This window comes from Anthonomus grandis, chromosome 14 (assembly GCF_022605725.1).
Source record: "Anthonomus grandis grandis chromosome 14, icAntGran1.3, whole genome shotgun sequence".
Classification (NCBI taxonomy): Eukaryota; Metazoa; Arthropoda; class Insecta; order Coleoptera; family Curculionidae; genus Anthonomus; species Anthonomus grandis.
In genome coordinates, this window is record NC_065559.1 from 12,372,245 (window position 1) to 12,396,679 (window position 24,435).

Genomic DNA, 24,435 nt, shown 5'->3' on the forward strand with positions numbered 1-24,435 from the left:
CGCAGCTAGATTGGTTGAGACAATATTGGATCGGGCTAAGTTGTCGTTTGTTTCAAATCGAGACGAGGCCCCTATATTAGATAAATGACTGGTCCGGAACATTCGCCAATTTTTACGTGTGTCCCGAGATATCATAAAGTATGCCTAGCGGTGGGCATATATCCCGGGCGCTATCCTTGTCGCACCTTCGGGTCTAGGCAACGGACGGAATGATTCCCAAATGCCAGAAACCAGTTGCTATATTTGGTATATTCGCGGTTTTCAAGATCGTTACAATATTGAATTCTCTACTTACGACTATTCTGTAAAGATGAAACTTATCTCATTTTCTATAGGTACGTACAAAACATACCCGTAGTAACTCATTTTACCTAATTAACATTTTGTGACTTACAAAATATACTCTATCGTGTTTCATTGTCCTCCTTGAGAAACATAACAACAGTTATTCTCCGATTTCGGTCTGAATTATACAAAGAGCTTTTATTTTAGTTATATATAAATTATAGAAGAGTTAAATAGATGACAGCATAAGCCATTTACCAAGCTCGGTTTTGTGCTCTTGCACTTTGGTATCACCTATTTCACTCATAGATCTTTCAGAGATCTCTTTTTTAGATTTATCTTTTCGCGCAGTAGTGTCTTTTTCTAATCAATATCAAGGATAAAGTTGTTTCAAAAAGAGAGGTACATCGTCAACTTCCTCTTTAAAAGAGGTTTTACCATTAAAATAACTACCGGGGCTAAATCATTAGGCACTTTTACCTGCGAAATACTAAAGCTCAGCCTAGTAAAAGCCAACTCAGAATAGTGACAGGACTTCAGCTTGGTAACTGCACATGGAGAAAATACCTACACACAATGAGAATATTCCATGAAGACCACACATGAAAACCACCTTTGTGTAGACTGCGAAGAGGACGAAGAATCAGCAATATCAGATAATCTTCGAGTGCCCTGCAGTTGATCGCTGGAGGAAACAAAACCTACTGAAGATCAATTTTCCCCAGGACACAAAGACTAATAAAGAGGCTCTTGCGCCTAGCAAAGATAGGTGATCTTTTCAATTAATAGAAAAACTGCAACAGGGGATACAATAAGCATTTAGCTGCAGTATGATACTACATTTGGAATATGTTTTAGGGGAACGGGCTAAGTTGTGGTTTGTTTTGAATAAGCTAACTCTGAGTGAGTTGAAAACTACATATGTCATATTCGAAACAAAAACTTCTAGTAACACTGAGGAAAAACAAAGCTTAAAATTCTTATGTGATTCTAATCTTTTGTAGGTTGATCTTGTGAATAATATTTGCAACAAAGTTAATAAGTCCATTTATGCCATAAGACGAATTAAAAATACAGTGCACTACTGCGAATGGTAAGTGGTTACACTTACTGTCCTCTATACTATGCTATGGCCTTTTAGTGTGGAGTTCTGCAATCACTAAACATCTTGAAAAAGTTTTTAAAGTCCAAAAATCTGCCAGAAGATGCATTGTCAAATTAAAACAAAATTAATCTTGTCGACCTTTCATTAAATCAAACCCCTGCAAATAATGACCTTATATGGCCTACCACAAACTAACTTACGTTAGGTAAAATATTTCTAGATATACTTTGTTATCAGATATTCATCTATATATTACAATTAACTTAATCTTGCCATTTACTAGACTGACGAGGAGCAGCATGGAAGAAATTAAATTATTTAATGCACTACCTGTAGAGATAAGATTGTTGCCACTTGGTAAATTTAAGGCTATTTTTTTATAATAACAGATGCTTGTATGTACAGTAAATACAAATTTTACTGATTGAAAGAAGATAAGCAGTTTTTTTAAAATTTAATTAACTAGGAATTTTATATATGTATTTACGACTGTATTTCATTTGAATTTTATCTATTTTCAGTGACTTATGAAATATGTATGAACAATTTTTAAACATCGTTAGTGTTAGTTTTTAAGTAATGCTTTGATTTTTAATATTTTGATTATTTGACTTTCCTGTGAATATTATGTATTCTTGAGATTAATAAAGCAAATATTATTATTACTGACTAAAATAATTTTACATACAGCTAAAAATATCTGTCTAGGTAAAAAAACAAAGTTATAAAAAAACAAACATACTATGAAGCCATTATTTTTTTCCAGAGAGCGTAAATAAAGTGGGTCACAGGGATGAAAACAACGGTTTTCAGCATATAATCATAGGCATCTATCGCGAGGCAAAAGAGGCTCTCAGTGGCAGCAGCCGTTCTTCGAGCCACGAACTTTTGTTAAGCGCTCCGCGCCAATCTGAAACGGCGACGGATCAATATGGCCCCACACTGAAGTCCAACAAACCAGTCGAAACACCCTCGCACACTCAGCCACAGCGGTAGTAGTAGCTGTCTGTCGCTATCCGACGATTTTAACGTTGCTGACTGCTCCTCGCTAGCTGGCACACCGTGCGCGTCCTTATACACTCACTCCCATTTTTATCACCACACTAGTGCTTTAAAAGTGTTTGATAGGTGTGTTTTTTTTTAAAAGACCTTATAGTGAATTGAGATTTTTGGTCTTGGGATCCAGTGTGATACGTGTTGTGGATTTATCCAAATAAGATTAATAGGTAGGCTATAGAAAGGTCTTAAGGAGGAGTCTTTCCTACCTCCTAGGTTAAGTCTGTTTCACAGTGACCAACTTTTGTTAGCAATTTCATTTTATTACCCTTTGTTCTACCGGTCAATTTTATTTGTTCTATTAAATAAAATACTTTTACATTTTACTAGTTGTAAAATCTGATATATTAATGGCTTATTTTTTATTGACATTAATACGACCTTCTCTCACTTTGCTAGTAAACTTAGCACCTCACATTATTCAGGTTTATTAATATGCTGTTACTTAACTATTTAAGGACTTTCGTCTTATCAAACTCTTTAACTTCAATATCTACCTAATGATGTAATAATTGTTGTAGTTTCAAACAGGTCACCTCATAGTAAAGAATGTTTTTATTTAAAAAAAAATCGGAAGAACAATTTGTTGGGTGTTATTATATAATACAATTAACGTAAAAAAGAGATACACTGCATATAGAAAGTCTATAATATAATCAGAAAAGTTCATAATCGGGCGCAAAATTGAAAAATAAATAATTAATTTTATCCTGTTTATTTTCCCTTACAATATTTATTTTAGCACACAAACTCAATATTAAAATATGCCTAATTAAATCTAAACCTATATAAACAATTGTATAATTTTATTAATATTAATGCTTTTGGTGACTTGACTTTATAAATAATATTTCATTAAAAATTGCCCGCATGTACCAAATATTTTGCTATTATTTTTCGATATTATTAATTTATTATTCTTAAATAAAAACAGTAAAATAAAATTGTATTTCTCTACGCAAAAAAATTGAGGCATATTCCATATTTTGTTCAGATATATCCTGTATATGACAAGCTAAGATAAAAGGTCCTTGTTGCTAAATACTAATTTTGTTGACAGTATTGGCAAGTGTACTGTATCAAAAACAACGTTTGTATTGTCAAGTAAGTTTTTTTAAATGGAACAACCTGTACATTTTACCAAATTTTTACTCGTCATTTAATTCTACATACAAAATTTATAATATGTCAAACATTGATGGTTTTTGAGATAATTGATTAATATTATGATATTATTTAATTAAAAGTTATTATTAGTTAAACACGATTATAAAACTACAATAATTCAAAAAACTTATAGTTACTGTTCAAGCTGCTAACCGTTATCAGTTTGACAGAGTTCATACCTTTTCATTAGCTGAGTGGTATAAGCGCTTTCTTATTACTCCATCCAGAATTGCTCTACAAACACGTGTAAATTTGTTTTTTAAATCTCTCACATTTCTTAGCTCTTCAGTGTAAACTTGTCCTTTTAAATATCCCCACAAGAAAAAACCTAGCCGTGTTAAGTCAGGTGAATGGGCTGGCCACCGGACAGGACCTTTATATCCGATCCAGTACCTTTCAAATCTATTGTCAAAGAAATTTGATACAATCTGCGAGTTATGAGGTGGAGTACCATTTTGTTGAAGAACTTCTTCCAGCAGCGTATGAGTTATTTTATTTACATACAGGGTGCGACTTAAGATAAATACAAGTCAATATCCAAGTTGTTTGCTGAGCGATCTTTTTTATTTTTGATAGGAGGCTATGCGGCTATAAGGCGCACATTTTGCCAGGGTAGGAAATGCCATACTGTCATAGACGTACGTTTTAATTGGGTTTGATGTTTTTTAATCCAAGTGTAAACTACCTTTAGGACACTATTTATTTTAAATCTGTTAAATTATATTTAATCCTTCTTACCCAATATACTCAAGTTCTAATTTTGATTGAATATGTCATTTAAATAAGAAATTTTTATTTATATTTAAATTTTTTAAGTACAGGGTCCCATTTTGGGTACTTTTGCGGGATATCTCCGTTATTTTTAGAGATAGAGAGTTGCGGCTTTCGCGACACTATGCTACTTTTTCGTAAAACTAAAGTTGCTGTTAACAAAATTTTCATAGCCCTTTTATTTTTTAAGATAAAGGGCATTTTTAAAATCTTTGCGTTTTGGGACCTCCGTCATATCTCCGTTATTTTTACAGTTTTTGTAAAAGTAAAAACTCATTCTTATATATTTTTTTCCATAGAATCTAGTGGTATCGATAAAATATATTTTTTTGATTAATAGTTTTTGAGTTATAACCGAAACTTATGTTTTTTTTAAATGGAACACTCTATATATTTATTGTTCATAAAATTGGTCTTTTTTTTACCTTTTCAAAAATATATAACAGTATGGACTTATTTTTAAAAATACGCAAATAACTAAGAATTTTCTAAATTTAATGCATAATTTAATAGTAGGCCATGAATAACAATAATAGACAAATAAAAAAGTACAAAGTAATAACGACCAATGAGGAATTGCATTATTCTTATAACAAACAAATATATAAATTTAATAAACACTATAAGAAAACAACTATATAACAAAACAACATTTTTACAAGAGATGTTCAAAATGACCATTCTTCTCTGATACAAAATTGACATATCTTTGTAACCCTTTGAATAGCATTCAGAATAATAATTTGTCTCCTTCTCAGATTTTAAAATGCTAAATGAATTGCGTCTTGAAGTTTTACGAGATTATTGCATTGTCTTTTATACACTCGATCTTGTATACAGGGTGTATCAAAATTCACTACATATATTTTAAGGGCGTATTCCTGAGGTCAAAATAAGACTTTTTTTTCCTATAAACATGGGTCCTAAAATGCACCCGTTTCAAGCTACAGCCATCGCAAGAGGTTTAAAAAAATCGATTTTTTAAAACTGTGTCTACAGTTTTGCGTTAGACTTAACGAAATTTGGAATACCCCCGTTATTTTAGGCGGTCTATTTACTTTTAATCTTAGAAAAGGCGTAAAACTAATTTTAAGGGGTAAACTGAGGGGGTGCACACTTTTGACAGCCAAAATTTTATGTGCGCATACATTTTTTTTTAAATTAAGCTAAACCACAATATGAGCCTTCCAAAAATTAAATTTTATGTCTCTTGCATTTTTTTGATAATACGAATAGTTTTTGAGAAAATCACCGATTAATAAAAGGCTACCAATAACGTAATAATTAAAATTTAAACAGATAATATTAAGTAGTAGGCTGAGACTATTTGTTTTAGGACATTTTTTAAGCGGCACGACATTTAACAATAAATAGGTAGACTGGTTTTGCTATTGTTGAAACTTTGTTATTGAAGTTTTTTCAATAAATTGATGAACAATTATTTACATTAAAGAATGACGGTTTATAAAAATACAAAAATTGGTTAAAAAATTATTTAACATTTATTAACATAATAAGTAATTATTTTATAAATAAACAATAAACTTCTGAGAAACAAATATTTTTTTTATAAAAAGTGCTCGAAATGCGCACCCCCCGCTGCAATACAAGCCTCCATTCGTCTTCTCATAGATTGTCTTACTCGCTCTAAAATTCCGGGAGTATTTCTTATTGTTTCAAAGGCATCAATAATTCTTTGCCTTAGGACCTCGAGCGAAGGCACTTGACCAGAATTATAGACGAGGCTTTTTACATATCCCCAGAAAAAAAAATCCAGAGGATTTCAGTCCGGGGAGCGTGGAGGCCATGGTATTGGGCCTGCTCTACCAATCCATCTCTTAGGAAACACATAGTTCAAATAGTCACGCACTGTTATACGGAAATGAGGGGGGGCATCTCATGCATAAACCACATGTTCGCTCGCACATTTAAAGGTACATTGTCTATACTCTATTTCAGAAGTGTATAGAGCAATAAACTGGGGAATTCCGTTCTGTTTGGCTACATTTCGTGGTAGTTCATAGGCGCAGGTACTTCTAATATTTATGAATTTAATTTTCACGGATTAAATGCCTTTATTTTGAAAGAGATTAAATACTAAATAAATACTTTTAATCCTTTTGTATAGGTACCTATCTTTTAACGCTTTGTAACATGCAAAAATGGGGTTAGGTAATATATACAGACTATAAATACTTTTAAATCATATTTTAAACGTTAGTAGTCACTGCTACGCTGTAGTGTAATCACAATATTATTATCCCAATATTTAAAAAATGGAGGTATTCAGTCCAACGAAAAGATGTACTAAAAATTCTCCACTATCGCTGAGTGAAAAAGTTATTATTTTAAATGTACATGATTGCATAAAACACGATTACCCTAGTTTTACTGTGCAAGAAATTGTTGAAAAATGTTCTCGAATGAGTGGAATTGGAAAGTCCACCATTTTCAAATTGTTGCGGGAAAGAAAAGTAGCAGGTCAAGTGGAATCTCCCAAGCAAAAGCCAGGACGACCTACAAAAGTCCTTGATGAAAATGCTAAATGTATAATTCGAAGAAAAGTTCACTCTTTTTATTTTAAAAAGGAAATACCCACCCTAGACAAAATTTTAATGGAGCTTGGCCGAGATGACAGTATTCCGTTGATAAGTAGAAAACTTTTATGGAAAACTTTAAAAAATATGGATTTTGCCTGAGAAAAGCATAACCGCAAAGCACTTTTACTGGAGAGCGACGAAATTGTTTGTTGGAGACGACAATACTTGAGAAGTATCAAGCAGTACCGCAGGGAGCAAAAGAAAGTTTTTTATCTTGATGAGACGTGGATTAACGAAGGTTATATAGTCCAAAAAATGTGGCAAGACAAAAATATAACCAGTGCTCGCCAAGCTTTCATAGAAGGCCTGTCTACGGGTATTAAAGTACCTTCGGGAAAAGGAAAAAGACTTATTATAATCACACATATTGGAAGCGAAGAGGGATTTTTAAAAGAAGGTCTGCTAACCTTTGAGTCGACTCGCACAGGAGATTACCATGAAGACATGAACTCAGACGTTTTCGAGGACTATTTTGGTGAAATGATAAAATTTCTTCCGGCTAATTCGGTGGTGGTTATGGATAACGCAAGCTATCATTCACGGCGAATAGAGAAGACGCCAACTTCAAGTTGGAGAAAGCAAGAAATTATCGATTGGCTGACTGCAAAAGGTATTGCGTTTGAAGCAAATTTGATAAAAAAAGAACTGCTGGCAATAGCAAACTTACACAAAACTCGTTTCATGAAATACGCCGTGGAAGATATAGCCGAAAAATATAATATAACTGTACTGCGCTTACCGCCATATCATTGCGAACTAAATCCTATAGAACTGATATGGGCGCAGGTAAAAGGATTTGTAGCAAGACAAAACACGACTTTTAAAATGAAAGATGTTAAGCTACTGTTTGATCAAGCCATTACGGAAGCGACACCAGAGAATTGGCGAAAAGCAGTCCAGCATGTAATTAAGCAAGAGGACAAAATGTGGGATCTTGATAACCTCATCGATCAGACAGTCGATCCTTTAATTATAATGTCAAGAGGTGATGACAGTTCGTCAGATGACGAAGAAGACTACAATCTATTATAATTTAAAATTGTTATACACTGTTCAAAAAGTGCCAGATCCAAAAGTGACATTTTCAACTGTTTTACTCTACATATTATGTTCAATAAATTTGTGAAAAAAATATATTATTCCATTTAAACAAAAGTAACTTTCTAAAATAAATTAGCATTTAAGTACATTAATTATAAGGTAAAAAACAAGTCCCAGTTGCACGCCTTTGGCGAACCGTTTTCAATGTTTATCAGTGGGTAACAATGGGCAAAACTCATAAATTGACCCAAAACCGGGTGGCACTACCTGCAATCAACGAAAAGAAAGAATTTTACATTGAAACTAATACCCAACTAAGGTAGTGGCATAAAATATTGGTGGATCACCAGGTACCACTTTTGCATACCTAATGAGGTTTTATTGCTCTACACACTTCTGAAATAAAGTATAGTAAACCATTTAAATGGTGCTGTAGAAAGTCTAAATAAGTGCCGCCAACTAAAATTCTAGGAAAAAAGAAAGGACCAATTAACTCATCTCCCACTAAACCTGCCCATACATTAAGGCTAAAGTGCTCCTGGTGGTGAGATTGCCTAATTTCGTGCGGATTCTTTGCTGCCCAAACATGCACATTGTGAAAATTCACCAGCCCTTCCCGCGAAAAATGAGCTTCGTCTGTGAATAGAATACTTGATAAAGAATTATTATCTCTCGCGTATCTCTGAAGTAACCAACTTGCAAACTGTAAGCGCCTTGGGAAATCTTGAGGTAGCAAAGCTTGAACTCTTTGAATATGGTATGGATACAAGCTATTTTCTTGCAAAACCCGCCAGACAGTTGCATGAGAAACATCCAAATTCCGAGCTATTTGTCGGGTGCTTAGGCCAGGATCGTCGTCGATGGCATTCAAAATTTGCTCCTCGGTCACTGGGTTTCGTGCTTGTTGCGGTCTGCCTGCATTATTCCTGGGGGTCCGAAAACTACCGTATTCCCTAAGATGCCGATGTGACTCTGAAAATGTTCGTACATCGGGAGTCGGCGATTAGGAAACCTTAACTGATACAATCTTTGAGCTTCATACGCGTTACCATCAGCAAGACCATAAACAAAATGGATGTCTGCAGAATGTTCGAATGAATAACGTTCATTTTTCATTTTAGCAATGTTAGCGTTTAGAAATAAAACATGGGAATAAAAACTACACTTTAAATATAAAACGAGAACTAAACCACTGGAATTAAACAAAGTCAACAATGACAGTAAATTTATTTTACACCAAATGTCAAGCAAGTTAAAAAATTTCTAAAACAAATACTCACAGCCTACTAAACAATAAAACCTCAAAAATAAAAATGTCAACAATTGCGAAACACAGCCTACTTCCTAAATTTTTTCTTTGATTTTTAATTTACGATATTGCTATCCTTTTATTCAACGGCGATTTTCTCAAAAACTAATACTCGTATGAAAAAAATGCAAGAGACCAAAAATTTAAATTTTTGTATGGTCTATTTTTTGGTGTAGCTTAATTTAACAAAAAATATGTACACATAAAATTTTGGCCGTCAAAAGTGTGGACCCCCTCAGTTAAAGATACAAATTACTGATGAAAAACAGTTAGCACTGAGCTACCTTTAACCTTTGTGCCAGTTAATACAATTGCCATATTTGGAATACCAGGGAAGCACTATAAAATTGTGTACAATAAGCTTCGTATGATTGTACAGAACTGATACATTCGACTTCAGGTAAAAGAGTAGTGACTGGAGATCCATCATAAAAATTCTAATTTTTAAATTTTGTCTTCTGCTCTTGCTTTCCGTTCATCTTCTTTCGTAATAATGTGTTTTCTGTTAACAGATTCCTCTAATTTTTTTGTCTTGTAGCAAGCATATGCGGACATCGTATTCTCTTTTTTTTTTGGAAAAAACAACGGTAAATTCAGGTCTTTGAATATGTTTGAGAACGGAGCCATAGATAATGAAGTTCTATGTTCTATATTAAATTCTACATACTAATTATCTTTGTACAGTAAATAAGACTCCGATCTGGTTTTGAACGTTGGCTCTACATAAATTTTGTTGACGATTTCCGGCAATAGTAAGAGATTCAAGTTTAGGTAGGTCTTTAAAGAATTTTTTCAAATTTTTATTTCCTTCAAAACGTGAACGTGAAGATTTATTTTGTATATTTTTATCACTATTCTATTCATCTTCACTTTTGGCTGGTCTGGACGTTTTATCTTGTGCTCACTCTGAAATAGTTCTTATAGCAATTCCTAACATATTACAAAATTTCTTTTATTATTATAACATTTTTATATGTTGTCCTCTGGCTTACTTCTGGATCCTTTCTATGTCTTTTCTTATCTTTTTGTTTTATTCTTTAAGATTTTTGCAAAAATGTTGTTCTTCTCAGGCAACAAGGGGTATCAAAAGATCGCGAAAATAAATTTTTGTTTTTCATCCATCAACTTGTAACACTAAATTATTATTTCTTTACCGGATTTCAATGATTTGTTTGAACATAGCCATCTTACTTTCATTAATCTCCTAGTTTTCTTTCTGTTGCATTTATTATTTTTTCAACCCATTTCCCTCTATTTCTTTTATTAATATTTTATTTCCATTCTGCAAGATTAGAAAATCTTTTCTTTTAACTTTTTCGTCAAACATCTTCGCTAAATTCAATATTTTTTACATTATAATGTTGTTCCCTATCATTGCCGATTGGCTATGTAGAGTCATTGTTTTGATTATTTACTTCTTTTAAATAATTTGTTACTTCGTCCTTATCTTTATTGCTAACATTCCCTTTTCTTAGATTTTTCAAATTCCAAGGTGTTTCTGTTATCGCGTTTATATCTTTTGTTTTATTTGCATTGAACATCTCATCGGAAAAAAAAACACCAATGCCGGATATTGTTGCATTGTTGAGAATGCTAGATAATACATAATTTTTCTGTCACATGAATTTTGTCTCGTAATTCTTCTAGAGCCGACTGTAGATTTTTCGCGTTTTCTTCTGCAAAATATTTTTAATTTTCCGCACTCTTTGTATTAATATCATTATCTTGATCTTTGCCTTTGAATAGTTTTAATGTCGTGTTAAATTCTATAGAATCACTAGTTAATGTTCCAGGACTATCGTTAGTTATTATGTCCTCCAAAGCATTGACCGGATTTGTTAAACTCAACAGTTTAAAACCTCTGCTTCTACGATTTATAGCTGATACTCTGAAACAAAATACTTCTTTATACTAACCAATAGCCACAAATTGTAAAGCAGCTGGTAAAAACGTTCCGGTAAGAAAAGCCCCAGGTAAAAGTGCCCGTAAAAAGGCTTTCGTAAAGAAATGCAAGAAAGGCCTCCCTGAAAAACATCGTAATAATAAACATAAATTTCAAGCATCCAAACAAGAAATGAACACCGAACAGAGACACCGACAGAACAATAACGTACACTTCCTATACTTATGTAACTTCCTTACTAATGTAGAATTAGTGGGACTTATGCCTATGTCATACTTCTGTTTAAAGCTCCATCTAAACACTTTGTGAGGTTAAAAATTCCCCTTAACCCATTACTGCCGTTAATTTCCTCTTTTTATCTGAAGACTTTGAATTTAAGAAAAGGATATTAAGTTACTGACTCTTCAGTGCTAGGATGGGGAAACAACTAGAATAGCAAATTATGGTGGCCTCAGCTACAGTCGGATGGGGTGGGTTATTGGATAAAAAAGAGGACGCCACAAATTACATACAAAAAGAACTATTGCAAAAGTGCTCAAAACCCTTAATGCCCTGTACAAACCTTGCTATGACAGCCATGCTCTGTATGTGGTATGAGGCAAAAGAATAACAGCGTACACACTGTTCAAAATACCATATTATATTTTAAATTCAGTTATAATCAAAGGTGAATATAATGATGTTTCAAGTAAAGTATGCTGCTACAATATTTATGCATTGAATTAAGAAAAAAAATTAATTAGTTATAAGTAAGAAGTTAAGTTTTTCAAAAATAATAATAACAATATGAATGAGGAATCGTTAATAAAAATTTACAATATTTAAGGCCGCTATATAATATATAAGTAGTGAATTAAAGCGCAATTCACTGTAAGTGTATAACTTCATAATCCCACAATGTCACATTTACGCATGATGTGCAATAAATACATTATGTGAAGTTTTATAATCGAATTAATATATAAAGATAAAATGACTAATTAAAGAAAAGTTAAAATATGATACCAGTAAATTTACACCATCAATCTTGTCAGTACAGTCAGAGCCACCCCTCTGTTGGTGTAACCACAATAAAGCGGGACTCGGTATGGCCAGTGGTGGATCGGTTGAACCCCACTGAAGTATTGCAGCAGAACTTGGTATCGCTAGTGGTCACTGAGTTGGACCACCTTGGAGTGGTACAGCAGTGAAGAATGGCCCACTGCGAGTCAAGGAACTCCACGGAGGGGTTTTTTTCTCCTGAGCTAAGCAACTCTAACCACCTGCGCAGATCACCCTGTATGGCAAAATAATTCTCGCAGCAGCAAAACCTCTTCTACAGATACAGCAAAGTAACAGCAACCTTTTCCCCGATAGCTGCCGATGGAGTTGGCAGCCCTCTTACAATGAGTATGAGTTCAGTGAGCCGATGTTAAGGCTGGTGAAAGGACTGCTCATTTCCTTAAGCACGTGCATCAAATCCTCAAATGAGCATGGATTTCTGCTCGAGAACAACTCAAATGAAATGGGAAATACCACTATTAGCAGCGCCGGTGAGAGTCCCCTTAACTGGGAGCCGCAGCTACAATAAACATAACCTCTCGGCAAAAAAACTTACCGGACGCTGCTTAAGTACTTTCTAGCACCACTAACTTAACTGAACTAAGATAGCCGAGTCGAAACTCGCAATTTATAGAGGCGACAAAACTGACGGAAATATAGTCTCATCACTTTTCCTCATCAAAACAAAATTATAATAACAAAAACAACCATTTTACTTTTCCCGACAAGAACGACAAGCAATGAATAGCTCCAGATCAGCCCTGTTGTCGAGCATCGACGGCGAAATCACCTTACACAGGTGAAAGGTTTCATACCAAGTCAACACAAACAAATGCTCGCAAGGCAAACTCCGAAATTCATCAATGCCCTACCGGAAATGATGGTCACGGCGTCGTTGCCAATAATTTTCAGGAAGACCACGACGGTGGCGTGTGGTCTTCGCTGCAAGAAGTACGTTGCAAGAAGTACTGCGCCTACATGGCCCATTCGACGAAAACAAGTGACGTGATCCAATTACGCTCGATAAATGCCATAGCCTCATGACCACGACTCACCGGGTTGGAGCCACTCCGATACGTCCGTCAAGGATAAAATCAAAAGTGAAAACATAGGACAACAAAAGAAAATATAGCCTTCAAAGATTAAATCCTATAAAACAAAGTAAAGGAAGAATGCTAAGAGGTAAGCAAACAGTCCTAATAGCATTAGACCCCGTAAAATCGATATAGGAATCCTGACAATAAAATCTCCTTTTTAAAGGCAAGCAGGGTATCGCGACTAATGGATCGCTCAGTATAAAATGGTCACAACACTCATTTTACATCCGATCACCAGTGATACCATAATATGATGAATCAGCACAACAGATTAGAATCAAACCGAGATTACACAGCACCAGAACTAAACAGGCCGAATACATTGAAGGGTATAAGGCCAGGTAGAAGCGATTTGTAAGGGACAAGTCTAAAAAATACCTAGTCTTGGGGCAAAGTTTCACATCACCTCTATAATAGTCCATGAAATAAAATTTAACAATAAGGTACTGTATTTAATATTATAGTCAATAAATATTTAATGATGTTATTACAAAAGTATATTTTTATAGCCTCACTTCTGAAAGTCTTAAGACAGAATTGATCCATTACAGCATAGTTATTTAATTTTAACGTATATGCAAAATTTACAAAACATACTATATTATATTCTGTAAACTTTGGTATATGTTCGCTGCTTCTCTAACAGATAAAACTAAAAACCATTTTTGCGAAAAATTGTTTTTATGCAATTTTCGGCCGACGATATTACTCGTATATTGTTCCGAGAATGCTCAAATATTATATAAATTGACAAAATTAATACACAGGGTGCTAATAAAGTTTGTAGACAAATTTCAATCATCGAATCCTTGGTCATTTTAAAGACGAACTATAAGACATTTTAAAAAAAAATAGCATGACATCGATTTGTTTTTATTATAATACTTTTAAAATGTAAGCATTGTACTTATTTAGATTCTTATAACGTATGCAAAGACAAATTCTCAAATAAATCGACAGCTGTCAGATATTTGTTTTCTTCTTTGCTTATTCTAAAGCTTCAAATATTGCTAAGTTTTGATAATTAAGAAATGATAGATATGCATTTTGTTTACGGATGTTATATGGTGATCGATTTCCGCAGCGCCAGTTGCCTAATGTACAAACTTTCAGCAACATTCACACTCGACTATGTGAAACAGGCAGTTTCAAAATATTCACCCATGTTGTAGGAAAATCCGCAAGTGCCAAGTGTAAAAACCATTCAAAACGAAGAAGCTCTGCTTAATACAACAATATATTACGCGCCACCTAAACTTTAATCCTGTAACTGTATAGCAAATTTTAAAAAATCAGCAACTTTGTCCTTATCATATTAAACGCGAACTTACAAGCACTGTTGTCTCAAGATTTCCCTATAAGAGTTGATTTTTGCAACTGTTTACGTAAAAAGGTAAAATTAAATCAAAATTATTTAAATCGATATTATTCAGAGATAAAGCATATTCTTGGCGCACAGAAATATTATTCCATAATGCCCATGCCGTAATTAAAAAAAATATGCAATACGAATATGTAATAAATATTTGGATTGGAATTATTAGTGATCACTTGATTGGTTCCTCCATTTTCTTTCGCCAGACTTAGCGGCAAAGAGTACCAAAAGAGTTATCAAAATCGGTGAATTGGAAGAGGCGGACCATAGCGATAGCTGCCTAAATCACCCGGCATTAGTCCTCGTGATTTCTATTTACCGGGACATTTGAAATTATTAATATACAAATACTCCCGCTCAAAGTGTTAAGGACTTAAAAGTGAGAATTGTCGAGTCTATACGATATACGCCGAGTATTTTCAGGAGAGTCCGTCAGTCAATGTTTAAAAGACTAGAGGTCTGTATTAAAGTTGAGCGAACACTTTAAACATTTATTATAAAAAAAAAACTATTTTATATTTTCTACTGTTATCGCTTCATTCAAAAGTACAGGATACTACTATTTTTATCCATTTTTATATTTAGCTTCAACAACTTGTAATGCATGCAATATCAATCATACCAACTGTTAAATAAATACGTTTCAATATTCTTGACTAGAACAAGTATAAAAATGTTACTTGAATTTTTTTAGTGATAGTGCTTACTCTCACATTATTAATATTATCATATGAACATGCTTCATATTGTCCAAGGATTCGATGGCTAAAGTTTGTCAACATATTTGGTGAACACCCTGTATAGATATGTTTTTATTTATTTCTTTACAAAACTACTTTACAGGTACAAACTTAAATACAATGCAGTAAAAAAAACGAAATTACAATACATACTTAGCTTACCAATAACCAAATAATTTCTGTTAATATAAGAAGATACATTCTAAGCCACCTATTTATATCATGTAAAAATCTCAATAGAGCAGTCTCTCTACGCTTTTTAAGTAATGCGGAGTTAAACGTTGAGTGAGTTCACGATGTCGAGGATATACTTTACACTAGTTAAAACTGAAATATTTCAAACGGGTTTTTTGATCATTCTCTAGGGTAAAATAATGAACGTTATAACCCGAGGATAATACAACAGCTGCATACTCAAGCTTAGAATGAACATAACATTAAACGAGCAATTTAGAGGTTATCAACATGGTAAAATTCATGAGTAGAGCTAGCAATGAATCCAAAAATTTGTAAAGTCTCGGATGTAATTTTGTTGTAGTGTAGTATAAAAGGCAACTTACTCCTATTTGATAGGACTCCTAAACCCCTGAATTTATCTGAACGGGTAACTAGTTCTAGACTTTAATTGTAAGCATTTATTTCCTTGTGTAAGATGCTACAATCTTTTTTATATATCCAATCTTCATTGTTTTCAGGCATTCTTATACCAGAAACTTTGAATAATCTAATTAAGTTTTTCAAAAATTAGATGCGTACGAAAGTTGCAATAGAAAAACTATTCTTAATAGGCATAAAAAGATCCAATTCCTTATAGTCGATTATATAGATTAGTTAGTTAGTATTGTTTGTTTATTATTAGGGTTAATTAGGTTACAAGGTTATTTATATTACACCAATTATTAATTAAGTTTCATTTTGATTAAATCATCAAACAGTAATCAATATATTTGATTTTTGTAAATGACCGTGATTCGCGTATAACAGTTAATTTACATTTAGCGAACTCATTATCAAATATAATTATGGATATATATATAGATATCAATTTAATTAATTCGATAATCTATGTCAATTGTTATCACCTAATATATTTGTTTCTATTTTTCATAAATTAAATAATTATAATAGAAGTAATTATTAGTTAGGATAATAGTTATTAATAGCTAAGATAATTAGAAATCAAATCTATTGTTCAGCTTTATCTTTAGACCTGTACTATCTCTATAATCAACATAAATTTCCCAGTAGCCATATATCAATCCAATAGAAAAGAGGGGTTCGTTGCCTTTATACCATACCGTTTATATGCTTTGTGTAAATTCACCCTATATTATGCACCCTCTTAAGTCAGAACAGTCTATATTTATAGAGAGTTATAATCCTACATTAAGACTTAATATTCCGATTGCTTACTACTTGTTGATGTATTCTTTATGTAAGCAAATATTATTTTTATAAGTTATTCTAAATATTATTATTGTATAGTAAGTAAGTATAATTAGAACATTTATATATATACTAGTCGAAATTCGACACTAGAACACAGGTCAAAGCATGTTAAAAAAAGTAATCTATAGAATTACCCGTCTTCCAATTCAAAGAACTTCTTTGTAGACAACATTTGAAGTAATGTTGCCCTTGGATACTATTTGTATTTCAAATTGTCAAACGATCGGGCGCGAGACATAGCTATGTATAGCTAGCCATGGCTAAATATCGGTTCCGGTAAATAAATAAATAAATACCAACCCGTTCTAGGGTTTGTCCTTGAGCCTTGTTTATAATCATGCAAAAAGCAAGATGAATGGGGAATTGGCGTCTTTTAAAACTAAATGGCAGTGAACTATCTGAAGGCGTAAGATCTATTCTAGGAATTAATACCCTTTGTCCTGTTTTAACTCCTGTGATAATTTCCAAATCTAAACAGTTTTCATACATATGTCTTATAATTAATCTGGTTCCATTTAATAAGCCTTGGGATGCATTTAAATTTCTTAATAGCATCACAATGGCACTCACCTTTAGTGTCAAAATATGAGGAGGCAAACCGCTTAATTCTAAACTATTTAAAAACTCTACTGGAAATTGAAGAATTTCGTTTTCTTCTTCAGTGACTAAATGATTTACACTAACATACGTTTTTGCGATTCCAGGTATTAAATCTAAAACTTTTGTATTAATGTGATTGCAATGTTCGTTTTTTGATGCAAGAATTGTGTATTTGGAGACTTGTATTACATCTTTAGCTTTTAGAAATCCAACGCCAAAAATTTCGGTCACGATGTCCTGTTTGCTTATTATACTTAAAGGGAATTCAATCAAAACTGAATTTTCAGTTTGCTCATTACTTAAAGCAGGATATTCACCATTGCCAAATTTAAGAAGAAAGTCACTCAAGTCTTGCTCTTCCGATTTAGCGCGCATGTTTTTATACAATTTAAATATTTTAAATTTCGACTACAGTGGAGAAAATTTAATACAATGGTGAACAATTGTCTGTCTCGAAGAGTGAGGAACAACCGGCAAAACTTGTCGAAAGTCTCCCCCAAGCAAAATTATCTTACCTCCAAAGGCCAACTTTCAACATTTTAACGCCAACTATTCTATAATAACAAAAAAGTAACAAACACTGCGACAACTATCCTAACTTTTTCAAAATTATAAACGATCAGCGACTACTACGATCCGAACACGAAATGTTGAAAGTAGAGCCACGATCAACAATGAAGCAAGTGCCTCTGGCAGTAGTATTTATAACCTATCGTTCGTGTGACGTTAGATGTGCATGTCGCAGTTCGAGTCGCCTCGCCCGGTCTTTTCGATCCACATACCAGCGCATTCGCCATACTGCACAGAAAATGTTATCGGCTTAAAAACTATATTGTTTTTATAAAAAAATATACGCAATAAAACAATAAAAAAAATAGTGTTGAAAGGTCTCGGTAACCAGAGGATTATTTAAAAAAAAAGATCGTTTAAATTGATGCAATACAACTCTCTCACGAACTTGCTGAAAAATTTGGCTTAGTGTTTTAAATATATAGATTTTTATCTGGAGGTTAATATTCCTCCACAAAAAAGCCGTATTTGATATCCTAATATTTTTGTATTGCCAGAATTCTTTTATAGGCATCTTCTATAAACATATAGTTATAACTAAACTTAAATAAATTAAAACTTAACTAAAACTAATTGGAAAAAATACATTCCAATACTTAATTAATCTTCTCCCGAAGATGCTAACATCGTTAGCGAAACACGTGTCGAGAGTAAAATAAAGAGTTTTGGTTAGTGGTAAAACTGTCTCGTAATTTAAGCATTACACCAAAGGTTCCAACCATAGGACTATCAGGATGGCTTCACGGTCAACGGAACAAAACTAGTATTTTAAGGTTAGTACTAAAATTAGATTAATTAATTAATGCAGATACTTGGTTTCTAAAATCTTGCAAGCGCCTTTCAGTTTTTCCAAAGTTTATTGATGTAAAGGGTGTCCCAATAAGAGCGCACGTTTTAATTGGTAAATAAAAGTCATAATTTATTTTAAACTGAGTGTTATTTATATTTTAATGTATAGCTAATACACTGCAATTAAACGTGAAAAATAATATCTGGCAAATGGCTGCCTCGACTTTCATGATAGACTCTTATTCGTTTTGAGAAATTTTCAATTACATTTTCACATAATTGCGGCCCAATTTCGCTAATAATACGTCTAATTTCGTTTTTCAACTGTGGAATTGTTGTTGGGTTCTTAGCGTATACGAGGGATTTTAAAAGACCCCAAAGAAAAAGGTCACAAAGCGTTAAATTGCATGATCTGGTCTCCATTCACGAAATGACACGACAGGGAAACTTTCTTTGCAACAATTGAGTTGCTTCACGTGTAGTGTGACATGTCACACCATCCTGTTGGTACCACATACCGCCCGGATCCATACCATCCAATTGAGGCCATAAAAAATCAGTAAGCATATTACGATAGCGTTCGCTGTTCACGGTAACTGCATTTTCAGCCTCGTCCTCGAAGAAATACGGTCCAATTACTCCACCTGTCCAAAGTCGGCACCAAACAGTGACTCTTAATGGATGCATTTTCTTCTCATGAATGACTCTAGGATTTTCTTCGCCCCAAATTCGGCAATTTTGTTTATTAACAAAGCCATTAAGGTGAAAGTGTGCCTCATCGGTAAACAATTTTTTTTTCGAAAAATCGACATCCATTTGTTGTTTTTGCAATACTCAAGAAGAAAATGTACGGCGCGTCGCATGGTCCACTGGCTTTAATTCTTGAGTTAATTGAATCTTATAGGCATGTAAATGAAGATCTTTTGTTAGAATTCGGTGGGTAGTGCTCTTCGAAATGTGCAACTGCTGTGCACGATGACGGATAGATGTTCCCGGATTCTCGCCAACACTTTCACGCACTGCGGCAATATTTTCAACAGAACGGCTAGTACGGTGACGCACTGGTGTTTTTACATCCACGACAGAACCATTTTATTCAAATTTATCAATTAGTCTTTGGACGGTCGTGTGATTTGGTGCATCGTGTCGACCAAAAATGCCCCGCAATTTACGAACTGTTTCCGCAAAACATTCTCCATATTTGTAATGTGTTTTAACAATAATAATTCGTTGTTCGACCCTATATCGCTCCATGGCTACTAATGGCAAACTGTTTACATTATTTTTTTCAGTTTTTTTTTGACATACTGCCATAAAAAAAGAATGCTGCGCAATTCAAAACGTGCGTTCCTATTGGGACACCCTTATCTTTGAAAACTAAATCTCAATTTGCCAAAAAGGCTGAAGTTTTTGCTAAGCAAAAATGGCTAGATTTAGAACTTAAACATTTATATAGTAAATGTAGCATTCTAAAATTAGAAGCATACATACTCTTTAAAAAACTTACATTTAAACAAACTGAGTTAGTGTATCAAGCGTGGAGCAATTTTCAAAGAAATATGTTTGAGGTGATTAACCACAAATACATTAGCAAATTTTCTTCACTAAACAAAAAACTAAAAAAGTTAGTGAGTGCGAAGGATAAACCACAAAAGAAAAACGACTGAGAGAAAAAGATGTTTCTATTCGAAAGCTGACATGGAAACAAAGTTGTTATTTTACACAAACCAGAATATTTTAAACGAGTTGATGAAAATGGCCCATATAAAAAAATTCTTAAAACCCTTTATTAAAAATAATTTCACAGGTTAAGACAGCATTAAATGACAGCAAAAACCTTGTTTTCTCTTCAGAAAAATTCAAGTTACAACTTTCGCACCCAACAATTCCAAAATTATATTGTTTACCAAAAACCCATAAACCTGGCAATAAAATGAGACCAACTGTCTCTGCTATAGGATCTCCAACATACAACCTTTAAAAGTTTCTAGTAAAGCAGTTTAAGACATTAAAATTACCTTATGAATTTTTATCAGTTTAAAACAGCCAACAGTTTATTTCAAAAGTCAATAATTTAATTCTATGTGAAAATGAAGTTCTTGTTTCTTTCGATGTATCCTTTTTGTTCCCAAGGATTCCTCTACCAGAAACTTTCGAATATCTTATTGAACTTCTAGAAACTAATGGTTTCGATAATATCCAAGAAATAATTAAGTTAACAAAACTTTGTATGTCACAAAATATTTTTCAATATAACAATTCATACTATAAACAACTAGAAGGTACAGCCATGGGTAATTGCCTCTCTCCCTGCCTAGCAGAGCTCTTTATATTTTGAGTTAAACGCAAAAAATACATTCCAATACTTTCTACGACTTTGGTTAAAATATGTTGATGATGTGTTTGCCGTGTTCGACAAAAGCAAATGCAATATTGATAATTTTGTAGAACAACTCAGTAACTGTTTTTCATCTATTAAATTTACCTTCGAATAAGAAACAAATAACCCATCTCCATTCTTGGATACCCTTGTCATCAAAAATAATAACAAGTTAGAATTTGATATTTATAGAAAAGAAAACAAATCATTTTAGATACATAACTAGTGAATCTAACCATCATTTTCAACATAAAATGGCTAGCATGATTTTCTTGGTACATCGTTTGGTCTCATTTCCTCTAAGTAATAGCAGATTTAATAAAGAAAAGTAAAAACTCTACCACATTTCAAAAAGATGAAAATAAGCAAAATTTTGTTGCAATACCATAGGATCCTATCTTGACGAGAGGCTTTGATAGGGTTTTCAAAGACTTAGGTCTACGAATGGTCTATTGAAGTTCGGCCAAGTTACGAAATCTTTTAGGAAACCCAAAATATAAATAAAAAGCCAATGAAAAGTCTGGGATCTATAAGATTAATTGCAACGATTGTGATAAATAGTACATAGGACAAACCAGAAGATCAACTAATGCCAGATTTAAAGAACATGTAGCTTGTGAAATATAGAAGAGATGAAAAGTTATTAATTATTATTTGATTTGAGTAATAGAGTTTAATTTGAGTAATAATAATGTTGTTGTCATGCACATAAGTCAATTTATACATAATCTATTCTCAAGAAATGTTGAATTTTTGTTGTAATAAATAATGTAGAATACAGTATTGCATTTAATCAGTAACTTTCGTTAACATCTCTAGTAATATATAATGGCATCAAATTAATTACTACCCGAATTCGCCGAAGTGGAAAATGAAGTTGTCGGACAAACGTATGAAAGTTAGGAAAATTGCGGGGAATAAATAGACGCTTTTATACTTATTACAATCGATAAAACCCTTAACAGGTTAATTGGCGTATTTTCCAAGATTTATATAAATAACTATTTTATACAGACATCATTACATAACAGTCCAATAGCTTCTAATTTTTTTTTAAATGATAAAATATTTAAAATACTAATAAAATTTAATTTTTCTTATTAAAACATAGATGTTTTGAATTAAATCATTTGCTATTTGGAGGCTTTAAAAAACTTAAATAGGCAAGCTGTTGCTGCGGGTAAACATAATATTATTAACCCATAGCAGTAAGCATTGTAAACTGAAGGCAACTGCACTAATACTAATAGATTACTATATATTTTCTGACCAAATAAATTATGAGTTGCTTTACGCCATTCTGAACTATATCCTTTTTGACGCTGATTCAACTAACGTTACCTTATGCTAGGGCTTTAGGATTTTAGAACATTGAAAGGCTAGAATTAGCATCCTGAACAAAATTATCGCACCATTTTTAGAGATTTTTTTTTAATAAAGATAAAAAAATAAGCAAACTTATAAGCATTGTTAACTATGCATTATTAATTAACAAAAACAATTATATTCTATTTAACAAAACGAGATTTAAGTAACTAAATTCAATACAAGGAAAAGCATCGATTTTCACTAACTTCAATTTTGATACAAAAATAAAACAATAGACCCATAATGAATTGTTTGAACTGATATTTATTTTTATTTAAATTTTCTTGACAAAATAATTAGTGGTGCGATAATTTTATCCAGGAGTTTATAATAAGATACTCTATAAAGAAGTCAACATTTAAAGTTAAGTGAATGTAGATAACGTCCCTATATTAAAGAAAAAGGCAACAACATCGCAACGCCGCTCGATCGCATTGTTGATTCCACTGACACAAGTAATCTTTACCAGTGACGCCGTCAAAAAATATTTACATGATAAATATTTATTATAAATAGATTAAGCTTTAAATTATAAAACAATATTACCATTTATGAATTACTCTTTATGCGTTTTTTTAACGTACTTCATTAGAGTAAAACTACTTATCTAATAAAAAGCATTTTTATGGAAATTAAATATTTTATAATTATTATAGAATTCTTAATAAGTTTTTATTATTCTACGTTTATTACGACGGTTGTCCCTTGATATGATGTTATGACAATATCGGTATTTATTTGTGAAAAGATCGTTAACAAAAACACTAGAATGACTCAACCTTTTCCTTTTTTCAACCAAAAACTAAAGAAAAAAGACAAAACTTCACAAATACCGAATGCAAACACACCGTTTGTTAAGATGGCATTTCGTAAGATGATATCAGCTTTTGCCTGCGGTATTGCCATTTCAAATTTTTAAAAGCGGTTTTAGGAAAAAGAATGTTAATTTTTTTTTGCTTTGTAAGTTGTTATGTTTGCGCTTAAAATAACATAAATTAATTATTATAATATGTGTTGATATATATACAGCTAAAAATTTCCTCTTTTGAAAACTTGACAACAGAGAATCGATGAATATGTTCGTAAACAAAACACCCCTCAGGCACTTGTGCACATGTGAAACTTAAATAAAGTTGTTGTTTACTAATTCAAGCCTTTCAATTTTCTAAGTTTAGGATGCTAATAAGCGCTGGTGGTACGGAAATGATGCCGGCTTTTGTTGGTGTTTACCGCCCATCATACAGTTTTATACTGTCACTGTTAACAAAAAAATAGACAATAAAAACGCATCATAATTGCTTTTTTGTTGCCATCAGTATTTTACGACAACTTACAATAAGGTATAATCAATCATCACTTATGTTAAAGTTATAAGTATTTGTTACAAAACAAGTACCTACTTATCGGCTTCACAGTCGTACACAACTTATAATTAATTATTTTCAGTTTAGTTCAATCTATAAAGATTCTTTACGTTTTTAAATAGTTTCTAACATTATGGACAGATGTTCATAATGTTAGACACTTCATCAGTCAACTAATACTTCCTGAGGCGCTTCTCACTCCAGCAAGTGGCTAATAACACCAGCTCTCATTGGATAGGTCCATTATTGGCATATTACTCAGTACGTTTTATTGTAATATTATTATTGCTATGCCTAATATTTCTCTATTTATTTCTTGCTATGACAACAGCCCCTCGTTTATTTAGACGATATTATCTAAATAAACGTTAATTTTTCGTTTACACCAAGTGTACATTTAGTTGAATTTAAACGATAAATATCGG

The 24,435-nt window shown here is 32.7% G+C and overlaps 1 protein-coding gene across 30 annotated transcripts in view; it reads left to right on the forward strand.

The window, feature by feature from the left end:
* Positions 1 to 24,435, forward strand: part of LOC126744584 (protein turtle) — a 735,337-nt gene that overhangs the window by 350,923 nt on the left and 359,979 nt on the right. For 4 of the 30 annotated variants that reach the window (XM_050452059.1, XM_050452066.1, XM_050452069.1 and 1 more), the window contains one exon: positions 2,157 to 2,616. The exons of the other annotated variants lie outside the window; for them this stretch is intronic. The gene's annotated coding sequence lies outside the window, so the exon portion shown is untranslated. The remainder of the gene's footprint in view (positions 1 to 2,156; positions 2,617 to 24,435) is intronic. 30 annotated transcript variants of the gene reach the window in all.